The sequence below is a fragment of the Bos indicus genome, chromosome 3 (genome assembly GCF_029378745.1).
Source record: "Bos indicus isolate NIAB-ARS_2022 breed Sahiwal x Tharparkar chromosome 3, NIAB-ARS_B.indTharparkar_mat_pri_1.0, whole genome shotgun sequence".
NCBI lineage: Eukaryota > Metazoa > Chordata > Mammalia > Artiodactyla > Bovidae > Bos > Bos indicus.
Genome location: NC_091762.1, coordinates 91,296,012 through 91,318,610, shown reverse-complemented (window position 1 = coordinate 91,318,610; position 22,599 = coordinate 91,296,012). Strand labels below are relative to the sequence as shown.

General features: G+C 46.2%; 1 long non-coding RNA gene across 1 annotated transcript; it reads left to right on the top strand.

Annotated features, from left to right (window-relative positions):
- The first annotated feature begins 744 nt into the window (after positions 1-744).
- LOC139182232 (uncharacterized) lies at positions 745-21,868 on the top strand. Its single transcript, XR_011565877.1, has 3 exons — positions 745-887; positions 1,132-1,244; positions 20,617-21,868. It is a non-coding gene; the product is annotated as an uncharacterized lncRNA (long non-coding RNA).
- Positions 21,869-22,599: the final 731 nt, after the last annotated feature.

Here is a 22,599-nt window from a genome sequence, read left to right as displayed (position 1 = left end):
CAGAGGTCCAGAGAAGAGAAGCAGTGTGTGAGACCACATTGCTATTTGTTGGGAGGGACAGGAGCACAGCACACAGCTCAGAGTCCCCACTCCTTTGGCTAATTCTTGCTCCTCCTTCCATTAAATGACATGGTTCTCCCATACCACCAATACACACACACACACATATACACAGATGTGAAGCCTCTCTTATCAACTCACTCTTCAGACTTCCTGTTTTGTAATATGCATCACATCTGTAATTGCTTATTTAATGGCTTTTTCTCACATCAGATTGCAACCCCTGTGAGGGCAGGAGCCCACTCCCTCTGGTTCACTGCTCTGTCTCTAGTACAGAAGGGGCCCCAAAGTGAGGAGCAAGGGTGAAGGAAGTGATGCCATTCCGAATTCCCTCTGTGCCTGGCACTGAACAGGGTGACCATCCCAGATGACCTCATTGGATCTTCTAGCACCTGAGTGCCTGGTGCGGCTGCAGCAGGAGACAGAGTCAGGAAACAGGGTTTTAGATTTAATTTTATTTTTTCTTAGAAGCCAGGAAGCAGTGTTGTGAATGGACAATGGGAGGATGACACTAAGAGGTACTCAGAGCCTTCCCAGGGAAGCTAGTAATTCATAGTTCCATGGGCATCCTGTCATCAAAACCAGTGTGGAAAGGGTGTAGCCTGGATATTGAGGGCAGGGACTCAAGAAAAGACACATCTCCTGGGCTCCACCCACTGGTTGGTCTGCTGCGTGGCCAGGCTCATTGAGCCAGTCAAGGGGGCAGTGACCATCACTAGTGGGCTCTAGCTGCTGTCTGCTGGAGATTCATGTGCTGTTCAGTATACCCAATCCTACTCGGGGCTGGGCTGCAACTTACTCCTTTCCTCTTAGCTCTGTGATCTTGGGTAAGTACTTTAAGCTCTATGGGCTTCAAATACCTCCCCTGTAAAATGGGGATAAAAGAGTACTCAGCTAACAGGTATTCTGTGAAAATTAAGGGTGTCAAAACAGGCAAAGTGTTTTGTTATCATTGTCAGAGCTCTGGCTTAGAATCAGGAGATCTGAGGCTATGACTGTTTTTCACTATTCATGTCATTGGGGGAAAGTGATGTCTCCTCTCTGAATTTAGTGCCTCCATTTGTATGACAGGGAATACAGTGCTTGCTTCAAAGGCTAGACAAGACATGGGAACCTGAAGGCCCATCTCAATTGCCTACATCCACAAGGAAGAGAAAGGAAGTCACCCAATCTGCTGATGCTAGGTGAGCGTGGGAAAGCTTTTCCTCAGGCTGCTGTTTAAAGGGCCTCCTGTGGCCCCCTTTATCTGACACCTTGACCCCTCTTCCTGACCCCTTCCCTGCTCCTGCTCCCACCAGGGCCTGACTGCCGAGGAACCCAGATTAGAGAGGAACTGTGTTCAGGAAGTGCTTTAACAGGCCAAAGTGGAAACATATCTAAGGGCTGGCCAAACCGGATGTTGTCCAGGTCATGAGGAACAATCTGCTTTTGGGGGGCTGGATGGGGATGGGGTAGGGGAAAGGGAACAAGGTGAAGATTCTGTGAAGCAGTGCTTCTCACAGCACTCACTCTGAGGCAGAAGGAAGAGCCGGACAATCCTTCAGCAAACATTCTTTCTGGAACCAGAGTCTCTTGCCACCCTGTAGAGCTTATAAATCTGCTGAGATTGCTTCTGACCTGATCCTTCCTTCTGTGAGTGTGTACATGTATGTGTGCACAGAGATGTGGAGCTTGCTGATGGCTTCCTCCCACCTGGGACTGGGAGGGCTTTGGGTGTACAGGTCAGAACTTGCCAAGAAGGCATAAAGAGGGCAGCTAATATACTTGCTGTCTCTGTAGCACTTCTGTGCACCAGGCATTGCACTGGATGGCTTGCATGCATTCTTTTTTTGGCTGTGCCGTGAGGCATGTGAGATCTTAGTTCCCAGACCAGGGATCAAACCTGTGCCCCCTGCAGGAAGTACATAATCTTAACCTCTGGATCACCAGGGAAGTCCCCTGCATTCTTTTTCTTAATGAGATAGGCATATTGTTGTTGTGTTGTGTTTGTTGCTCAGTCGTGTCTGACTCTTTGCGACCCCATAGACTGTAGCTCACCAGGCTCCTCTGTCCATGGAATTCTCCAGGCAAGAATCCTGGAATGGGTTGCTATATCCCTGCACAATTTAAAGATGAGGAAACTGCATCTCAGAGAGGCTAAGTTCCTTCCCAAGGCCATGTAGCTAGGAATGAGCCAAGGAGGACACAGCTCTGGGCATCTGGGTGTGAGACTGCATGGAGAGGGTCCCCTGGATAGGAAAGCTTACTCCATTCTTCTGACAGCTCAGCTTCTCTGCTTAGGCTTAGGTTCCTGGCATCCTCTCTTCCCAGCCAGAAGGTGGAAGATAGCTAGAGCGATAGTTATTTCTTGTCTCAGGTGTTTATAGGCTCCTGCCAACCCCTAGACAAGGGGTTGGCCACTGTGACTCCAGTTGCCCAGGAATAACTCCACCGGGTCTGGCTTTGGGTCCAGCATCTCTCTCTCACACACTTCCTCCCACATGCCTTATTTCAATCATGATAACAGCAGCTCCTGCTTAGTCAGCTGCTGCTACGTGCCAGATGCTGGGCTATGGGATTTTCATTTCTTCTTTAATCCTCACCACTCCTATGAAGTAGGACTGGATATCGCCATGTTACAGATGAGAAAACTCAGATGTTGAGGGTTTAAATAACGAACCACATGGCTGGTAGGCTGCAGAGGCGAGTGGTTCTGCTAGGTTTGTCCAAGCTCACAGTCTATTCTCTGAACCCTCTGCTTCCCTGGCAAGCCCATATCACAGAGCATGACATGTGTCCAAGTGCAGGAGTGAGTCCTCACTAGAATGTGAGCAGAGCCCTTGGTATGGGGAGACACTGGGTCCAGAGCCCCAGAATACTGGTTTGAACCACAAGGTTGACATTCTCCAGCTATGTGACCTTGGCACTTCATTTTACTAAAGCTTGGTTTTCTCACTTAAAATAGGGATAACCATGCCTGGTGTAATTATATGATTATGGCTACATGATTCACGGTGCTATCAGAGTACCCAGCACATGTGTGATTAATGTTTGCCATGTAGGTGAGATCAAGCTGAGCCCTTCTGAGAGCCTGGCTCTGTTGGCATCCTGGGCGCCTCCCACTCACCTGTAATACTAGGTTACAGAGCAGCAATTTCTACTTTCATGTTCTTCCACTGGCAAGAACTGCTGTCTGGGATACCCGCCTGGTACAGGAAAGGGGGACAAGAGCCCACAATATTCTTCCCTGACAAAACCCCAGCTCTATTAGTTTGCACGTGATACTCTCATGCTTCCCTCTTCCTTTTCCTCTGCTTGCCTAAAATAAACCTTGCACATCAAAATCACTCAGCATCCCATAAAGGGACACAGGCCTCCTCTGAGAACCCCTGGAGTCTTGGGAATCCAAAGTCTTCCTCAGTCTCTAGGGAGAGGGGCTCTTTTGAATTTCTTAAACTATTAATACAATTGAAGAAGCATGTCCCCTCCCTCTCCACTCTTTCCCCACTCTTGATAATCCCCTATGACCATTAGGACTGAAACATCAGACAGCTAGAAACCCATGCTCCTAGCCTGGCTTGAGTTTTCTTGCTCCACCCTCCCCACAACTCCACCTTCATCCTGCCTCTAGGGCATAGAATAGGGGCCGAGGAGACCCCCCCTTAGTTAGAGACCACAGGGTGGATGTGAAAGATAAGCTGGGAAAAGCACAGTCGGGGAGCAACTGGGCTTCAGTCTTAATATTAAAACTTCACTTTCTGATCTCATAGTCTTGGGGTCATCACTAAATCTCACTGTGCCCACCTGTTTGTTTGTTATTGGGGATGTGTGTGCATGTGTGCGTGTGTTCTCAGTTGTGTCTGACTTTTTGCGACCCTAGGGACTATAACACACCAGGCTCCTCTGTCCATGGGATTCTCAAGGCAAGAATACTGGAGTGGGTTGCCGTGCCCTCCTCCAGGGGATCTTCCAGACCCAGAAATTGAACTTGCATCTCTTAGGTCTCCTATATTGGCAGGCAGGATCTTTACTACTAGTACCAGCTGGGAAGCCCCTGTCACTAGGGATACTGTTACCTAATTTGCAAATGGGGGTTTAATGACACATTGTCTGTGAATGACCTAGCCCACTGTGCACACTTAACCATGATCGCTGTCATCAGACACTTGTTGTCATGGATGGATCCAGCTGAGCCCGGGGGAAACTTAGAGCACGCCCTGGCCATTTGAGCTCCTGACCACAGCCTCCCAGGGTGTGCTCATGGGGAACTGGAGACGCTGAGGAGGACATTGTTCACAAGTCCCTGGAGTCAGAGGAGAGGGGAGGATGAAAATGTGAGGGAGGGAGAGGTTGATGAAACCTCACTGCTAGCGCTGTTCCCAAGGTTTAGGGCCCAGTCTTCTGAATAGAGGGGTCCAACGCAAAGGCTTAGGATGTGGTTCTTACAAAACCCTTTGTGAGATTTGGTTCCGAGCAAAGCTGTTTTGGGGCCCAGCTGGTAAAATGAGATAGAGTTTGAGGAGAGGGCTCTCTTCCCAGTGAATGTGGGTTGATTCAAGGTCTGTCCCAAGGACAGAAAGGTGCAGCTCTGGGGGTCCTGGGAAGGAAAAGCCATTCTCACTGGTAGCAGTAGTGGCAGGGAGGAGCCCCTAGAAGCTTCCTAGCCACAGGTGCCCTTGAGGGTAGCGCAGAGCCCAGTGCTTGTGAGATGTCTCAGAAAACCCCAGGGGAGGCTTTGAGGAAGGCAGATTCTTCATCAGCAGCTGAGGGCTCTGAGCCAGTAACATCTGAATTGTTAACGGGACCTCCTTCGTCCCCCAGCTTGCTGAGGGTCTCAGGGGCTGTAACAGTATCAGCCTTGATTCCAGAAACTATTGGGGGTGGGGGAGGCACCAGTCAGCTTCAGTGGACTGAACTGCTGGGAGGTGCTTTGGCTGAACACTGCCGGCAGGCTAGGCTGGGGAGAGAGGGAGCAGGCAGGGCTCTCTGGGAGGCCGAGCAAGAGCTCTGAGCTCCTGCTTGTGGGCTTGGATTCAGGGAAGGTGTTGGTCCAAAAGCAAAGACTAGGCAGGGTTGCAGGGGCCTGTCAGACTGCAGACATATTAGAATAGTCGCTAATATTTGGCGAGAAACATCATAGTGTAGCTGGAAGCACTGCAGCCTAATGGTGAAGTGCAGGAATAGAGCCTGACTATCAGGGTTCCAGTCACAGCTCTACCATGTTCCAAATCTGTAACCCTAGGCAAACTGTTTAGCCTGGTGGGGCACTTAGAACCACATTGGGCAGGCAGAGTGAAAAGTGTTGGCTTTACTTCCTGTCGATTATTGTACATGTTGATGGCTATACATTCAAGGTAGGTAGAGTCTGATCCTCCAGCCAGGCCTTCAGTGGGTCTGCCTGTGAGAGGATGGAGGCAAAAGAGGCCCCAGAAACAGGCTCCAGATCACGTGATCTGGTCTTAAAAAAGCTCGTAACAAACAACCACAGTGCTATGCTATGCTTAGTCACTCAGTCGTGTCCAACTCTTTGTGACCCTATGGAGTGTAGCCCACTAGGCTCCTCTGTCCATGGGGATTCTCCAGGCAAGAATACTGGAGTGGGTTGCCATCCCCTCCTCTGAGGGGATCTTCCCAAGCCAGGCTTTAAACCCAGGTCTTGCATATTGCAGGTGGATACTTTACTGTCTGAGCCTCCAGAGAAGCTCAAGAATACTGGAGTGGGTAGCTTATCCCTTCTGCAGGGGATCTTCCTGACCCAGGAATCGAACTGGGGTCTCCTGCATTTCAGGCAAATTCACTACCAGCTGAACTACCGGGGAAGCCCAACAACCACAGTTCAGTTCAGTTCAGTCACTCAGTCATTCCGACTCCTTGCCCTGGGGCACGCCAGGCCTCCCGGTCCATCACCAACTCCTGGAGTTTACTGAAACACACCCACTGAGTCAGTGATGCTATCCAACCATCTTATCCTCTGTCATCCCCTTCTCCTCTTGCCTTCAATCTTTTCCCAGCATCAGGGTCTTTTCAAATGAGTCAGCTCTTCACATCAGGTGGTCAAAGTATTGGAGTTTCAGCTTCAGCATCAGTCTTTCCAATGAATATTCAGGACTGATCTCCTTTAGGATGGACTGGTTGGATCTCTTTGCAGTTCAAGGGACTCTCAAGAGTCTTCTCCAACACCACAGTTCAAAAGCATCAATTCTTCTGCGCTCAGCTTTCTTTATAGTCCAACTCTTACATCCATATATGACAACTGGAAAAACTATAGCCTTGACTAGGCAGATCCTTGTTGGCAAAGTAATGTCTCTGCTTTTTAATATGCTGTCTAGCTTGGTCATAACTTTTCTTCCAAGGAGCAAGCGTCTTTTAATTTCATGGCTGCAATCACCATCTGCAGTGATTTTGGAGCCCCCAACAATGAAGTCTAACACTGTTTCCACTGTTTCCCCATTTATTGCCATGAAGTGATGGAACTGGATGCCATGATCTTTGTTTTCTGAATGTTGAGCTTCAAGTCAACATTTTCACTCTCCTCTTTCACTTTCATCAAGAGGCTCTTTAGTTCTTCTCCACTTTCTGTCACAAAGGTGGTGTCATCTGCATATCTGAGGTTATTGATATTTCTCCCAGAAATCTTGATTTCAGCTTGTGCTTCATCCAGCGCAGTGTTTCTCATGATGTACTCTGCATATAAGTTAAATAAGCAGGGTGACAATATACAGCCTTGATGTACTCCTTTTCCTATTTGGAACCAGTCTGTTGTTTCATGTCCAGTTCTAATTGTTGCTTCCTGACCTGCATACAGATTTCTCAAGAGGCAGGTCAGGTGGTTTGGTATTCCCATCTCTTTCAGAATTTCCCACAGTTTATTGTGATCCATGCAGTCAAAGGCTTTGGCATAGTCAATAAAGCAGAAATAGATGTTTTTCTGGAATTCTCTTGCTTTTTTGATGATCCAGTGGATGTTGGCAATTTGATCTCTGGTTTCTCTACCTTTTCTAAAACCAGCTTGAATATCTGGAAGTTCACGGTTCACATATTGCTGAAGCCTGGCTTGGAGAATTGTGAGCATTACTTTGCTACCATGTGAGATGAGTGCAATTGTGTGGTAGTTGGAGCATTCTTCGGCGTTGCCTTTCTTTGGGATTGGAATGAAACTGACTTTTTCCAGTCCTGTGGCCACTGCTGAGTTTCCTAGATTTGTTGGCAAATTGAGTGCAGCACTTTCACAGCGTCATCTTTGAAATAGCTCAACTGGAATTTCATCACCTCCACTAGCTTTGTTCGTAGTGATGCTTCCTAAGGCCCAACTGATTTCACATTCCAGGATGTCTGGCTCTAGGTAAGTGATTACACCATCGTGATTATCTCAGTCATGAAGATCTTTTTTGTATAGTTCTTCTGTGTATTCTTGCCACCTGTTCTTAATATCTTCTGCTTCTGGTAGATCCATACCATTTCTGTCCTTTATTGAGCCTGTCTTTGCATGAAATGTTCCCTTGGTATCTCTGATTTTCTTGAAGAGATCTCTAGTCTTTCCCATTCTTTTGTTTTCCTCTATTTCTTTACACTGATCACTGAGGAAGGCTTTCTTATCTCTCCTTGCTATTCTTTGGAACTCTGCATTCATATGTTTTTCTCCTTTGCGTTTCACTTCTCTTCTTTTCACAGCTATTTGTAAGGCCTCCTTAGACAGCCATTTTGCTTTTTTTGCGTTTCTTTTTCTTGGGGATGGTCTTGATCCCTGTGTCCTGTACAGTATCACCACCCTCCAACCATAGTTTATCAGGCACTCTGTCTATCAGATCTAGTCCCTTAAATCTATTTCTCACTTCCACTGTATAATTGTAAGGGATTTGATTTAGGTCATACCTGGATGATCTAGTGGTTTTCCCTACTTTCTTCAATTTAAGACTGAATTTGGCAGTAAGGAGTTCATGATCTGAGCCACAGTCAATTCCCAGTCTTCTTTTTGCTGACTGTATAGAGCTTCTCTATCTTTGGCTGCAAAGAATATAACCAATCTGATTTTGGTATTTACCATCTGGTGATGTCCATGTGTAGTCTTCTCTTGTGTTATTGGAAGAGGGTGTTGGCTATGACCAGTGCATTCTCTTGGCAAAACCCTATTAGCCTTTGCCCTGCTTCATTCTGTACTCCAAGGCCAAATTTGCCTGTTACTACAGATGTTTCTTGACTTCCTACTTTTGCATCCCAGTCCCCTATAATGAAAAGGACATCTTTTTTGGATGTTAGTTCTAGAAGGTCTTGTAGGTCTTCATAGAACCATTCAGCTTCAACTTCTTCAGCATTACTGGTCGGGGCATAGACTTGGATTACTGTGATATTGAATGGTTTGCCTTGGAAACGAACAGAAATCACTGTGTTGTTTTTGAGATCACATCCAAGTACTGCATTTCAGACTCTTCTGTTGACCATGATGGTTACTCTATTTCTTCTAAGGGATTCCTGCCCACAGTAGTAGATATAATGGTCATTGGAGTTAAATTCACCCACTGCAGTCCATTTTAGTTCACTGATTCCTAGAATGTTGACATTCACTCTTGCCATCTCTTGTTTGACCACTTCCAATTTGCCTTGATTCGTGGACCTAACATTCCAGGTTCCTATGCAATATTACTCTTTACAGCATCAGATCTTGCTTCTATCACCAATCACATCCACAACTGGGTGTGGTTTTTGTTTTGGCTCCGTCTCTTCATTCTTTCTGGTGTTATTTCGCCACTGATCTTCAGTAGCATTTTGGGCACCTACTGACCTGGGGAGTTCATCTTTCAGTGTCTTATCTTTCTGCCTTTTCATACCGTTCATGGGGATCTCAAGGCAAGAATACTGAAGTGATTTGCCATTCTCTTCTCCAGTGGACCACATTTTGTCAGAACTCTCCACCATGATCCGTCCATCGTGGGTGGCCCTACACGGCATGGCTCATAGTTTCACTGAGTTAGGCAGGGTTGTGGTCCATGTGATTAGATTGTTTAGCTTTCTGTGCTTGTGGTTTTCAGTCTGTCTGCCCTCTGATGGAGAAGGATAAGAGGCTTATGGAAGCTTCCTGATGGGACAGACTGGCTGAGGGGGACACTGGGTCTTGTTCTGATGGGCAGGGCCATGCTCAGTAAGCAATAAAACTATTTCTGAGAAAGGAGTATGTATATGTGTATTTTAGACATCCCAGCAGCATAAAAAGTTGCAATGGAAACCACATTTCTGTGTGACCTCAGGGCACACTCTGGTCCTTCTTAGGATGCTGGTTTCCTGAAATGATTGTGCAAATACACTGAATATGTGCGTATACAGTACACATACTAGTATGACTCCAAATAAATTCTATTTACTGAGATCTTATGATTCACCAAGCACAACGTCAGTACCTTCCCACGTGTTGTCTCATTTAGTCCTGGAAGAACCTTGTGTGGTTATCACACACATGTGATATTGTCACTTTGACTGTTCTGTAGATAAGGAAAAGGAGGCTTGGTGAGTACACTTGCCCACAGCCACAGAACTGTAGACCAGACCAGTAGGGGGGTCAATCAAGTATGACTGACTCGAAGGGGATGCAGGTCCTAGTATTTCACTGCTCATCAGGAAAATTCTTTCTGTGAGTTTTCTATTTTGACTTCAGAAGGTCTAAACAGGCACTGAAGGCTAGAGTTCATTCTGTTGTGACAGAGCTGATTCGGTGGAATCACCCTGTGTCTCCATTGTCCATCTATTACTTGTCACCTGAAGTTGTGCTGTCCCCATGGAACATGACTGGTGCTTGTTCTTAGGGCCAACTGGCCTAAGCTTAGATTGTGTGTGTGTACACACATGTACATGTGAATGTGTATGTATGTTTGTGTCCCTTTATACGTGCATGCATGTGTGTGTGACATTTGATTCAAAGAGATCTGAGAAGCAACAAGCTTTCAGGTTTGCCATTGGTAAAGACCAAAGGGGACAGTGGAATAGACCTTTGTCTGACCCCTCACTCGTTTTTGGTTTCATTGGTTTTTTAAAAAATAATTTCATTTATTAATTTTTTGGGGGGCTGTGCTGGGTCTTCATTCCTGTATGGGCTTTTCTCTAGTTGTGGCGAGTGGGGGCTTCTTATTACAGTGGCTTCTCTTGTTTCACCTCCTTCCCTGGTGGCTCAGATGGTAAAGCGTCTATGGGTTCGAGCCCTGGGTTGGGAAGATCCCCTGGAGAAGGAAATGGCAATCCACTCCAGTACTATTGCCTGAAAAATCCCATGGACAGAGGAGCCTGATAGGCTACAGTCTATGCGGTCGCAAAGAGTCGGACATGACTGAGCGACTTCACTCTTGTTTCAGAGTGAGGGCTGTAGGTCTCGGGGCCTCCTCCAGTAGCTGCAACTCCTGAGTTCGAGCACAGGCTCAGCAGTTGTGGTGCACAGTCTTAGTGGCTCCGCAGCAATGTGGGGTCTTCCTGGATCAGGGATTGAACCTGTGTCTCCTGCATTGGCAGGTAGATTCTTTACCACTGAGCCACCAGAGAAGCCCCTCATTATATTTTACAAAGAATGAAAGTAAGGCCTGTCCCAGAGAAGGGAGTCACCCTGGGTTTGGCAAAGTTTTAAACAAAATAAAAATACTTACTTTGCTCTTTCATTGAGAGGACTGGAGATAATAGCACAGGTTTGTGTTTTTCCAACTACACTGGAGAATTCCATGGACAGAGGAGCCTGGTGGGCTGCCGTTTATGGGGTCGCACAGAGTCGGACACGACTGAAGCGACTTAGCAGCAGCAGCAGCAGTCATAACTTTGATCCCACAGTCATACATGCTGGGGCCTCGAGAAGGCACAGGCTGGCTATGATGTTCCAGTGTTACAGGTGGACAGTAAATTGCTAGATGCCATTGATTCTTTTTTAACTTAAAGAGAGTGTGAGCACACTGTGGAGGAGACACATCATAGTGGTAAAGGGCACGGTCTCTGGACTCAGACTGTCTGGGTCCAAATTCTGGCTCTGACACTTGCTGGCTGTGCAATCTCCAGTAAACTAGTTAACCTCACTGTACCTCAGTTTTCTCACCTGCAGAATAGAGTAATAATAGTGCCAGCTTCATAGAAACACACCAGAAAGGTAGAGAATTAATATATAGACAAAGCTTAAAAGAGCATCTCTTTTAAGTGCTCAATAAATGTTAGATAATACCATTATGAGGAACAGAGTGTAAAAGTCATGTTCTTTTCAAATATAAACAGGAGACTTCAATGAAATCTTGCACTTTCTCTAGTTGGCCTTAGGCTAAATTTTTACAACAATCTCGGCTCTCTTACTCATTCTATGCATTGAGGCACTTTTCTGGAAATTTTTGAGAGGTACTGTGTCTGTATAATGCCCAGAACTTGGGGCAAAATGCATTATAGTTGTCATCTTCAACACTGTTAGTGTCATTCAGGGGAGTGTTATGTCTGTCAAATTCGAGAGGTGGTTTCCTTTAGCGAGCTGATGTCAGTGGGAGATACTTACATCTTCTGGATGACCAGGGCTTTCCAGAAGGCCATCAGTAGGGTCTGGGGTAAAAATGAGGCCAAGTCCTTTTTAATACTAGGAGGATAGGGACTTCCCTGGCGGTTAGTGGTTAAGATTCTGCTTTGCAATACAAGAGATGCGGGTTTGACCCCCGGTCGGGGAACTAAGATCCCACACTCAGCAAAGCAACTAAACCTGAGTACTGCAATTACTGAACACGTGCACCACAAGGAAAGATCCCACATGATGCAATGAAGATCCCATGTGCCGCAGCCAAGACCTGACACAGCCGCATAAACAAGAAAAAAAGATTAGGAGGTTAAAAATGAGGGCTGACCATTCTCCCTGTTTCTTTGCCAGGTAGCTGTAAATGGCTTTTGGTGATTTCTAAAAATCAAATCTACTCTTAGAGGACAAAAATTTGCCATTTTCAAAGACTTTCTAAACATTTACTAGGTAATAAATCTATGAAAAAAATTTAGCCTCATTAAAACCTCCCGAACATTGTAAAACTGATTAAACTCAGTGCTGACAATGGATGATTGGATGTGCATTGCCATTAGGTTGGGTTACACTTGATCCTGTAAGGCGAAAATCGCATATAATCAATATTACTCTTGACCTGATTGTTAAGTGTGGCACACCTTATTTGTATTTTATGTGTATATGTGTTAATTTCTCAGTCATGTCTGACTCTTTGCCACCCCATGGACTGTAGCCCACCAGGCTCCTCTGTCCAAGGACTTCTCCAGGCAAGAATACTGGAGTGGGCTGCAATTTCCTTCTCGAAGGGTTGTGTTTTATAGTTCTCCATGTAATTTGAAAATCTTTTAATTTTAAAAATGTCTACCACACACAGAAATAGTGTACAGAAAAATCTCTCTGGAGCCATCACTCAGCTTTGACTCAGCATTTTGCCATATTTGGTTTATCTACCAACTAGCCTTTCCACCTTCTATTTTGCTGCAATATTTTAAAATGGGCCATAGAAATTAGTTGCTTGTTTACATTAAAAAAAGTTCTTTTAAACCTAGCTATAATGACATTAAAACAACAAAATTTAGTGATTTATTGATACTATCTAATACCAGGTTTCCTTCATTTCCTAAAAAACATTTAGCAGTTTATTTGTTTGAACCAGATTTTCAACAAGGCCCACATGTTCACATAAATTCCTATGCATGATATAGAGTTGAGAAGCTCTAAGGCAAATTAGAGGAAGAAAGGAAAGGATAATTATCATGATAACTAGTCATAATGGCTTTATGAAGGGGATGCTTTGAAAACTATTAATGTGTTTTTCTCTTTTCCTTTCTTCCATTCTTGGCCTTTGCTCTAGCTGACTTGAAGCATTCATCATCCTGGGGCTAGATCATGATTTATAACAGAAGGAATGCAAAAAGAAAGGGCAAGTTAATATTCTTCCTCTGACAAGTTAAATAGAAGTATTCAGCAGGAAAATAACCTCACAAGCCAGGTGTTATCTTGAAAAAGGAATTCTAAATTCCTTTAATCTCCCCTTTAGCTTTTCAACAATGCATTCTGATTTACCCAGCTTATGGAGTTCCCCAGAGTGTACCAAAAATACCTCTGAGCTCCATTAAGTCATCTCCAGGAATCTGTAGTGAAAGATGGAGGGCATGAGGTGATGGTAGAGGGGCTATCTGACTTTTTGTGATACCATAAGATAGTGAAAAGGACATAGAAAGAGAAAGGAGGAATGAGAAGGTAAGAGATCATTTTACATTGGATATTCTCCCATCTTTGGTCCAGCAAGTTGAGAGGTACATTGGCTGAGTACAACCAAGGGCAGAGGGGTTCACATTGTTGTTCAGTTGTGAAGTCAAGTCCGACTCTTTGAGACCCCATGGACTGCAGCATGCCAGGCTTCCCTGTCCTTCACTATGTACTGGAGTTTGCGCAAACTCATGTCCATTGAATCAATGATGCTATCTAACCCTCTCATCCTCTGTCACCCCCTTCTCCTCCTGCTCTCAAATTTCCCCAACATTAGGGTCTTTTCCAATGAGTTGGATCTTTGCATCAGGTGGCCAAAGTATTGGAGCTTCAGCATCAGTTCTTCCTCTGAATATTCAGCATTGATTTACTTTAGGATTGACTAGTTTGATCTCTTTGCTGTCCAAGGGACCCTCAAGAGTCTTCTCCAGCACCACAATTCAAAAGCATCAATTCTTTGGTGCTCAACCTTCCTTATGGTCCAACTCTTACATCCATACATGACTACTGGAAAAACCAGTAAAGACTACTGATATATTGTCTGTGGGCTGTGACCACATCCATATGGCAGTGTAATGTGGCCAGGTGGGGATGGCCACCCAGAAAGTGGTGGGAATTTGGCAGCAAACATTGCCCAGTGGGGGTTGCCATGGTTGGGCAGAGTCAAGGTGCCCTGGAAAAAGGGCTGCGCAGGGAAGCACCTGCGCCAGGCCAAGCTGGAGTCATTGCAGGTGGGAGCGTGTCTAGAATCCACAGAGGAGTCTAAATTGCCAGAGAGAGCTGGTAAAAGGCAAGGCAGCCAGGCAGCCCCCTGGACTCTGACCAGCTGTGGAAAGCCTACTCTACAAGTTACTCTAGTACAGACACACACTTTGTCTGTGAATCTTAGCAGGTGGATTAGGGACTCCTACCCCACCTGGGCCAGAAGAGCCAGAGCAGCCAGAAAAATATGACTTTTCACCTTCCATAGCATCACTAAAACGCCATCTCTTCCCCCTTACACCCAGATGTCATTTTGGAGAGGAGCCAGGAAGGGAGCCAGAAGACTGGTATGTCTGAGAGCTTAAGCCTTCATTTCCCCTTCGAGAGTAAACATTCCTTGAAAGGATCATTTATGTTATTGTGTTATACTGAGGTTCAAACCTCATTAGACATGGAAGTAATCAGGTCATCCTTTTGAATGGCTTTTGGCTATTTCAAAAAATCAAATTTACTCTCAGAGGACAAAGATTAGCCATTTTTAAAGGCTTCTAGAAACGTTCTAATTGATAAACGTATGAAAAACATTAACCTCAATTATCTGCCCAAATGTAAACTAAACCAACTATCTCATACTTTCTTCTTTGAAATTAGTAAACATTGGAAAAAGCACAACTACTAGTTAGGAGGAAAAAAGTTATACACAAAACAAAGGAGCCACATGTTCTTAGTCAATCTGAGTTTTGATAGCAGTTAAGGGTTCCACCCTGGTATAACAGGAACATGAATCAAGCCCTTTTTCTGGGCTTGGTGCTGCTGTAAGAAATTTAGCCGTGTTATTTCACCAAATTGTTACAATAACCCAATGAGGTACATACTCTTACCACCCCATTTTGCAGATGGGGAAACTGAGCCACAGATAGATTAATCACCTTGCCAAATTTGCACAGAAAATAGTAGACCTCGACCCAGGCTTTGGATTTGGGAAGTCAGATGTGAGAGTCATTTACTTTAACCTAAGATTTTGTTGCCCAGATTTGGCCACTCAAATCCTTTTGCCCCTGTGACAACTATCAGATCTTCAGCACTGACTGAGGTGGGTGGAGAATTTCAAAGCGCTCCTCCTTGTCTTTGGTCTATTTTAGCACTGAGCCGCCATGACCTTAATGTGTATGGCTAAGTTTCTTTGTTTCCAGGATTGATAAGGTATTTCTGAAAACACCTAACATAGGCTTAGCCAAGGGTAGGTGCTTAATCAGTGTTGCTGACCAATTCCAAATCTTGCTTAATCAGCTCATTTGCATACACTGTTTTTTTTGAAAATGGCTAAAGAGGAGCTTGGCCACTTGCTTCCTGTCTTTCCTGCTGAGGCTTTCCCTGACCAGTGTCACTCTCATGCCCTGACTTATCTACCACTCCTTACAAGTCTCTGGGATAGCTACCACCTTTTCAGCCCAGGCTCAAGAATAAAGACACGTGGAGCAGGCTGACCCAACCACATTTTGGCCAAACTCCACTGTCAGCAGGCTGAAGCAGATCTTCCCAGCCCAGTTTAGTCTGAATCAGTTGAAGCGGAGTTGATCTGCAGATTTGTAATTGTGAGAAGAAATGCTTGTTGTTGAAAGCTACTGAGTTTTGAAGTATTTGTTATGCAGCATTGTAGTCACAAGAGCCGACAAGCCCAGTGGGCTGTGTTCTAAAGTCAGTGTTGTTGTTCCTAAGTTGTCCAGTCGTGTCCAACTCTTTGCGACCCCATGGCCTCCATGTCATTCACTGTCTCCCGAAGTTTGCTCAAGTTCACGTCCATTGCCTCGGTGACACCATATGCATCACCGATGCGTGTGTCCATCCATAAAGTCCATATGCATGTTAATTATAGGAACAATGTGACCTCCTTGCTGCTGCTTCTGAGAGGGTAAGAGTCTAGCTTTAGGAAAGTTATACAGACCTGTATCTGTAGCAAAAGCTTTATTTTCTACCTTAGGAAATAACCCAGAATATGTACAAAAGTCCATTACAGTGTTATTTCTAAAAGTGAAAATTGGAAACGATTTGAAGGAACAATATTAGAACCATGATCAAATACACTATGGCTTAGCCATGTGATAGATAGACTATTAAACTGGGTTAGGATTAGAGTCAGGAACGAAACACTTAAATAGTGTTTTAAAACAAATCGAAACTGATCTCAGTAAATGAAGTCTGGGGCAAGGCAATCCAAAACTGTTTTGAAGGATCAGTAGTCACAGTGGCTTTCCAGTTTTCTGCTCCATCTTCCTTAGAGCAAGGCCACTGTCTTTATGGTTTAGGATGAGTGCCAGAGCACCAGCCTTCACATCTATACTTCAGCAACAGGATGGAAGAAGGAACAAAGACATGTGTATACTCTCATTTTGAGGAGACATCTTAGACTTCCTCACATGACACTTTGTTATATCTCAGTGGGAAAATTTAATCATAACAATGAGCCCAGTTAAAACTTTGGGTACTATAACTAGGGAAGAAAAGGAGAATAAATATTGGAAGGCATATTTGGTTATTAACGTTATGAACATGAAGACCTCTGGGGAGTCCTGTCTTACAGTTTATTTTGGTATTTGGTATCTAGTGACTTTATGACTCAGATTAAAAGATACTTGCATTTCTGGAGTTTGCTGGAGCAAAGGATGTAAGACTGTTTCCTAAGGACAAAGTGTGGACCACAGGGGAGAGGGAGCTGGTGCACATGCCTGACTAGAGTGAGGACCCGATTCAATACAAAAAGGCAAGGGGTGAATTTCTGGGCTCCCAGGGGCTGCAGAAGCAGTAAGTGACAAGCTGGAGAAGAATGTATTGTTGTTAAGGGAGCTTCAGGTGTGGGGTCTCTGAGAAGCCATGAAATTGTGTTTAAAGAATGAGCTTGAAATGTTGCTGAGATGAGAGTGTGATAAAGCTTTCTCAGGGCAGTATCAGCCCATTAAGAATGTCCTTGCCTTTCCTGTCTTGCCTTCCTTTCTTCTCTCCTCAACTCTGGAAGGGGGTGGGGGGTAGGAAGGAAGCAGTTAGCCAGAGGTGGAGGAAGCATGGCAGGGCACAGTGGAGAAGGAAGGACCGTGGCTTCCCGCTTCTCCCCACCTGGCTCAGGGGGCTTCTTGCTGGCAGCAGGCCTCTCACCACAGGGAGGGAGCAGTAACTGACTCTGAATCAAGTTTGGAGCTTTGGTTATTCCATGTTTTTTTAACTGAAGTATAATTGCTTTACATGTTATGTTAGTTCCTGCTGGACAATGAAGTGAATCAGCTATATGTACATAATCAGTGAATCGGCTATATGTACATGCAATTCCCTCCCTCTTGGACCTCCCTCCCACCCTCCCCCTCATCCCCCTCCTCTAGGCCATCACAGAGCACAGAGCTTGGCTCACTGTCTATATAGCAGGTTCCTACTAGTTATTTATTTTACACATGGTAGTATATGAAAGTGAAGTGAGAGTATTAGTCGCTCAGTTGTGTTTGACTCTTTGTGACCCTATGGACTGTAGCCCACCAGGCTCCTCTGTCCATGGAATTCTCCAGGCAAGAATACCAGAGTGGCTTGGCATTTTCTTCTCCAGGGGATCTTCCTGATCCAGGGATCAAACCCAGGTCTCCTGCATTTCAGGAAGATTTTTTACCATCTGAGCCACCAGGGAAGTCCATGGTAGTGTATATATGAGACTAAATTTGTAATAAAAAACTGTAGAACATTAAAAAAAAAAACCCCACATAATGGTGCACAGAAGATTCATGAAAACTGTCATAGTTTTCAGCCAGAGGACAGGGAGGCATTTTCTCCGTTGAATAAATTTGAAGGACTATAGGAGACAAAAATAGAGTTACTATATCTTTTAAGTCCTCGTTATTCACCATACCAATTACATATAGGGCAATTCTTATGTAATAATATTAATTTAAAAAACAATATACAGATTTATATATAATATACTTGAATGATGTGAAGAGAGAGAGAGACAAAGAGAGAAGTGGGCAGGCCAGGAAAAAGCAAACAGTCTTTTTCTTTGTCTTGGAAATGTCTGTGTTAACCTTTCTCTCTGGGCTCCCCAACCATATTTCCTGACAGTGGTTAGTGGTCTGTTGGCTTCCATCATACTATAACTCATTTGTGATTATTGGTTTACATGTCTCTGATTAGAATGTAAATGACTTGAGTCAAAAGTGATGTCTTTATGTGGCTTTCTCTCCCCAGGGCCTAGGACAGAGCCTGGAAAACTATTAGCACAGAAATAGGGTAATACTGATTCAAGAAAGGAAGGATGTTGTTAAAGCAAAGAAATGAAGGAAGGAAGCCAGGTCTAATGCTTTGTCTGAGGGCTCCAAACTGTGGCAGCCACTCTCCTTTCTCCTCCAAGAATGTTCGGCTTATCTTTCTTAAATGTCCAGCCTTGCATTAGTGACCTGTGTGCTCATATTAGTTATTTGTGAACTATCTGAGGGTTGGACCTATATGCTGATAACATTAATTTGTTATTTAGTTGCTAAGTCGGGTCCAAGTCTTTGCGACCCCATGGACTATAGCCTGCCAGGCTCCTCTGTCCATGAGATTTCTAGTAGTTTGGGAATGGAAATCCAGAGAGATTAAGGAGCTTGCCTGGGGCTGCACAGTCAGTCAACAGTGGGGTCAGGATTTGAACTTAGTTCTGAGTGCCACAGAAAGGGACAGGAGAGGTGGTGGAGTCGGTGGTTAATTGTGGGGGTCACACAGATTGTTTACCAGCTCATTCCTTACCTTTTGGGTAGTATTGGGCACATTAAATTTCTCTAATCCTTGGTTTTATCATCTGCAAAGACAATGATCATAATAGTATTTGTAAGGTTGTTGTGGGTTTTAACTAATTAGTATGTTTCCACTGCTTATCATAGTCCCTGGCCAAGCATAAGAGCACATCAATGCTGGTTACTCTTTTAGGATGAGGAAAGTGGCTTAGTAGATGCTCCGTTAGTATGGAGGGATAAATATGTTTTATGATGAGGTACAAAAGTGAATCACTTATAACTCCCCCAGGACCACCCCCCGTACCCCATGGCTGAGGAAGACGGTGATGCAGCCTACTCAGCCTCCTAGCCCCTCGGAGCCTCTCTTAGCATCTCTGTTTGAGCCCAAGAACAGAGAGACATTCTTTATGCCCCCTTTTCACCTGAGAACATAATTTGGTGCTTAGAAAACATTTTTGACTTCAGCACTTTGGCCTTGGCTCACTTTGGGCTTGACAGGAGAGGGAGTCCCTTGGGGGGCAGGTTGGGTGTGGGAGGGAACACAGGATCTGGGGGAGCACAGAGAAGGGCTGGGGGAGGCATGGAGAGGTCATGGGGGAGCACAGAGAAGTAGTTGTGGGGAGCACTTGCTTACTGGGTCCAGAGAGAGAGAGAGGAGAATCAGGGTCATAGCCTGAGTTCAGTGTTTCTTCCCTGGGCCAGAAGTAGTCTTTGATATGTGTGTGTGCATGCGTGTGTGTGTGTGTGTGTGAGAGAGAGAGAGAGAGAGAGTAAGAGAAGGAATGTGAGCGGGAAGAGCAAGAGGGTCTGTGTCAGAGTTTGTATGTGTTGGGAGACAAGAAGCGATTGGACGTGGTGGGCCACTAGTGTGAGTGTGAGTCGTGTGTGTGTGTGTGCTGGGAAAGATGAGCAGCTGTGTAGTAGACTTGTCACCATCAGTAGGGGTGACCGTGCAGTGCAGGATTTCTTTCATCTCCCCTCTGTGGGTCTGGCTAGGGAGGTCATGGTCCCAGCTGCTGGGATTGGAGTGGGCTGGAGGTGGAGGAGTCCTCTTTATATCTGGGCAGGAAGTCCTTTACGGGGAGATTGGGTAGTTACAGATGCCAGGAGATAGATGATGCAGCCTGACCGCACAGCCCCTTTTCCATTGTGAAGACAAGGAAGCGAACACAGATACAGTGTTTGCATAAGAGATACTGGGGGCCAAGGGATTATGGGATTAGGGAACCCAGTGGCCATGGGATTCCCAAGTTGGGAAAGCCCTGAGGGATGATCTCAAGAGGACCTTCTGCAACGGGTCCTGCTCAGTCACTGGTCGGTGCCTCAGTGGGCCCTGCCGCCTGGCAACCAACTATCAATGAGAGAACGTTAGTGGTCCTGTTCAGTCATTGGACAGCACAGCAGTGGGCCTCGCCCACAAGCAACTATTAAGAAACGCTGGTTAGTGAGGGGAATCAGACAACAGTGGAGTAGTGGTCGTGAGGAGGAGGGTGAGGTAAGAGGTGGATCCCGGCCTTCTCCCTGAGGCCCTCCAGCTCAGTCCTGGGGGACGGTGCTCTGCAGGGCTCCAGAGCCCTCACCAAGGCCACCCACTAGCCTTGACCCAAGCTTCACGGCAGCGGTGAACCTCTCCCCTATCCTGGTCTCTGTGACCTAATAGCAGTGACTGGGTCGCAGTCTGTGGGACCTGGTCTCCCCTCTTTGGGCTGTCAGAAGAACCTGAGGGCCAGTTGGCTTGGGTGTCTAGCTCCTTCAGCGATGACAGCTGAGGAGAGTCTGAGAACCTGCCGTGGAGGAAGCTGCCAACTGAGCTCAGTCTACTCTTAGCCAGGACCGGGACATTGGAGGGTGAAAGTTATACCTGGGGTCCTTGCTCTTTCTTGTCAGGACGAGAATAACATTCAAAGAAGACTATGACCTGACTTCAAGAACAAAGGATCTGAAACCAGGAAATTTGCAACAACTAAGTATGCCCCTCCCTTACCTTTTGCTTTGAAAAAGTCTTTGATGAAAGCTTTCAGTAACTTTGGGGTTTGGAGGCCATGAGCCACCCACGAGCCATCCTTGCATGGCCCTGTAATAAACCTTTCTCTGTTCCAAACTCCAGTGTTTTAGAATCGTTTGGCCTTACTGTGCGGCTCAGGCACACAGACTGGGGAAGTTCAGTAACACATGACCTTTACCCAAGAGGGGTCTCAGGGACTTGGTCTAGAAAAAGGGTGGGAGAAAACCACACAGCTGGAAGGAATTGAATGGCTGTGTGAATGGTAAGGACTGAGGTGGCCAGGAGGGCGGGCAATGGTGCAGGGCACACGCATTGATGGCACCCGTCTGTTGGGACGGGGCAAGGGTGTTAAATGAGCTGGGAGAAGCAGAGCAATATTTACCCACTGACCATCGGAGTTGTTGGGGATCAGCACCCAGCTCCCCCCAGTGTCTGGGAGAAATCAGAGAGATGCTTGTGTCAAGAAAGAGAGGGCAAACTGGAAATTGAAGTGGGAGCCCAGTAGAGCAACTGGGCAGAGAAAGGTCCATCTTGAACTTTACAAATAGAATACTGGGCACCAAAATGCCCTCCAGAATAACCTGAGGGCTGAGGTTTCAGTGGTGGGTGCAGTGACTGATGACCCACTCCAACTACCTTCTAAGTCAGGCTGGCTGGCCCTGAGACACTCATCAGACCCTGCAGCAGTCCTAACTCTACCTGCTGATCCTGGATCCCTTCCGCTGTCTCAGAGTTCCTGACTCCCTACAGAGCTCTGCATTCTCTACACCTCTGCCAACCTGGACCTGGCATTTGTTCAGGCCTGGGGACCTCTTCCCCTGTTGCCTGTCATAGTTCGGTTGGGGTCTTGGTGAAGGTCTTTCACCTGGTGACACACCAGGGCCAGGCTTGCTCTGCCTTGAGGGAAGCTCAGTGGAGGCTCAGTTGTAGATGTCTGACCCTGCCCACCAGGCATAACCCCCACCAAAGAGAGATGCAGCATTGGGGGAACTGTCCTTTACATGGTTTACTTGTGGGAGAGGCCCCAGGGCTGGGTCCAAGGGGCCATACCCAGCCTGGTGCAGGAGCTGAAAGGGAAAGATGAGTTCAGTGCTAGGAAGGGCAGCTAGATTGGAGGCTAGAGTGGTGGGGAGATACCTGGATGGGGTCAGATGAAGGGGAGGGAGGGCCTGGGTGACAAGCAGGTCAAGGTTAGTATGCCAGAGGTTGAGAGGGCCAAGTGGGTCTGAGAATGCAGAGCAGGGTAGCGGGGAGCCCAGGACACAAATGCTGGTCCTCTTATATTGCTCCACTGCAGTGGGAAGTGAAGGATGAGAGTCCTATTTTCTGGTCATCTGTGAACACATCTTCAACTAAGGGGAAACGGTAAGGTCCTCTGAGAGGCAGATGCCAAGGCAAGACTAGATATTCAACAGATTTACTGGGGAAACGCTGGTGAAGGAGAAAGGGAGACAGTGGCAGCAGGCAGGGCAAGCCTGTAGAAGTGATGCGGGTCTGCCCCTGGGAGAGCAGAGGTGAAAGTTAGGAGGGGTGGACAGGAAGGACTCAGACCCAAGCTCACTTCTGAGAAAGTTTTGGCCAGGGTGATAGAGGGGCTCCTCCACTGAGGAGGAGCCCTGCCTCTGGGCTCACCCTGAGTAGGGGTGGGCAGGCACTTACTCCTGTGATGCACTCAGTCACTGGCTGTACCTGGCAGGGTGGGCAGGCGCCACTGCCCCTGCCACACTCAGTCACTGGCTTGGAGCTGCCCTGGGAAGCCTGGCCTCAGCCCACACGTGGTGGTCGATCCAGAGGGGCAGCAGTAAGAGAGGGGCTTCCAGAGATCTGGTGGTGTATTGCCATAGTCTCTAAATGGCCTCAAAGAG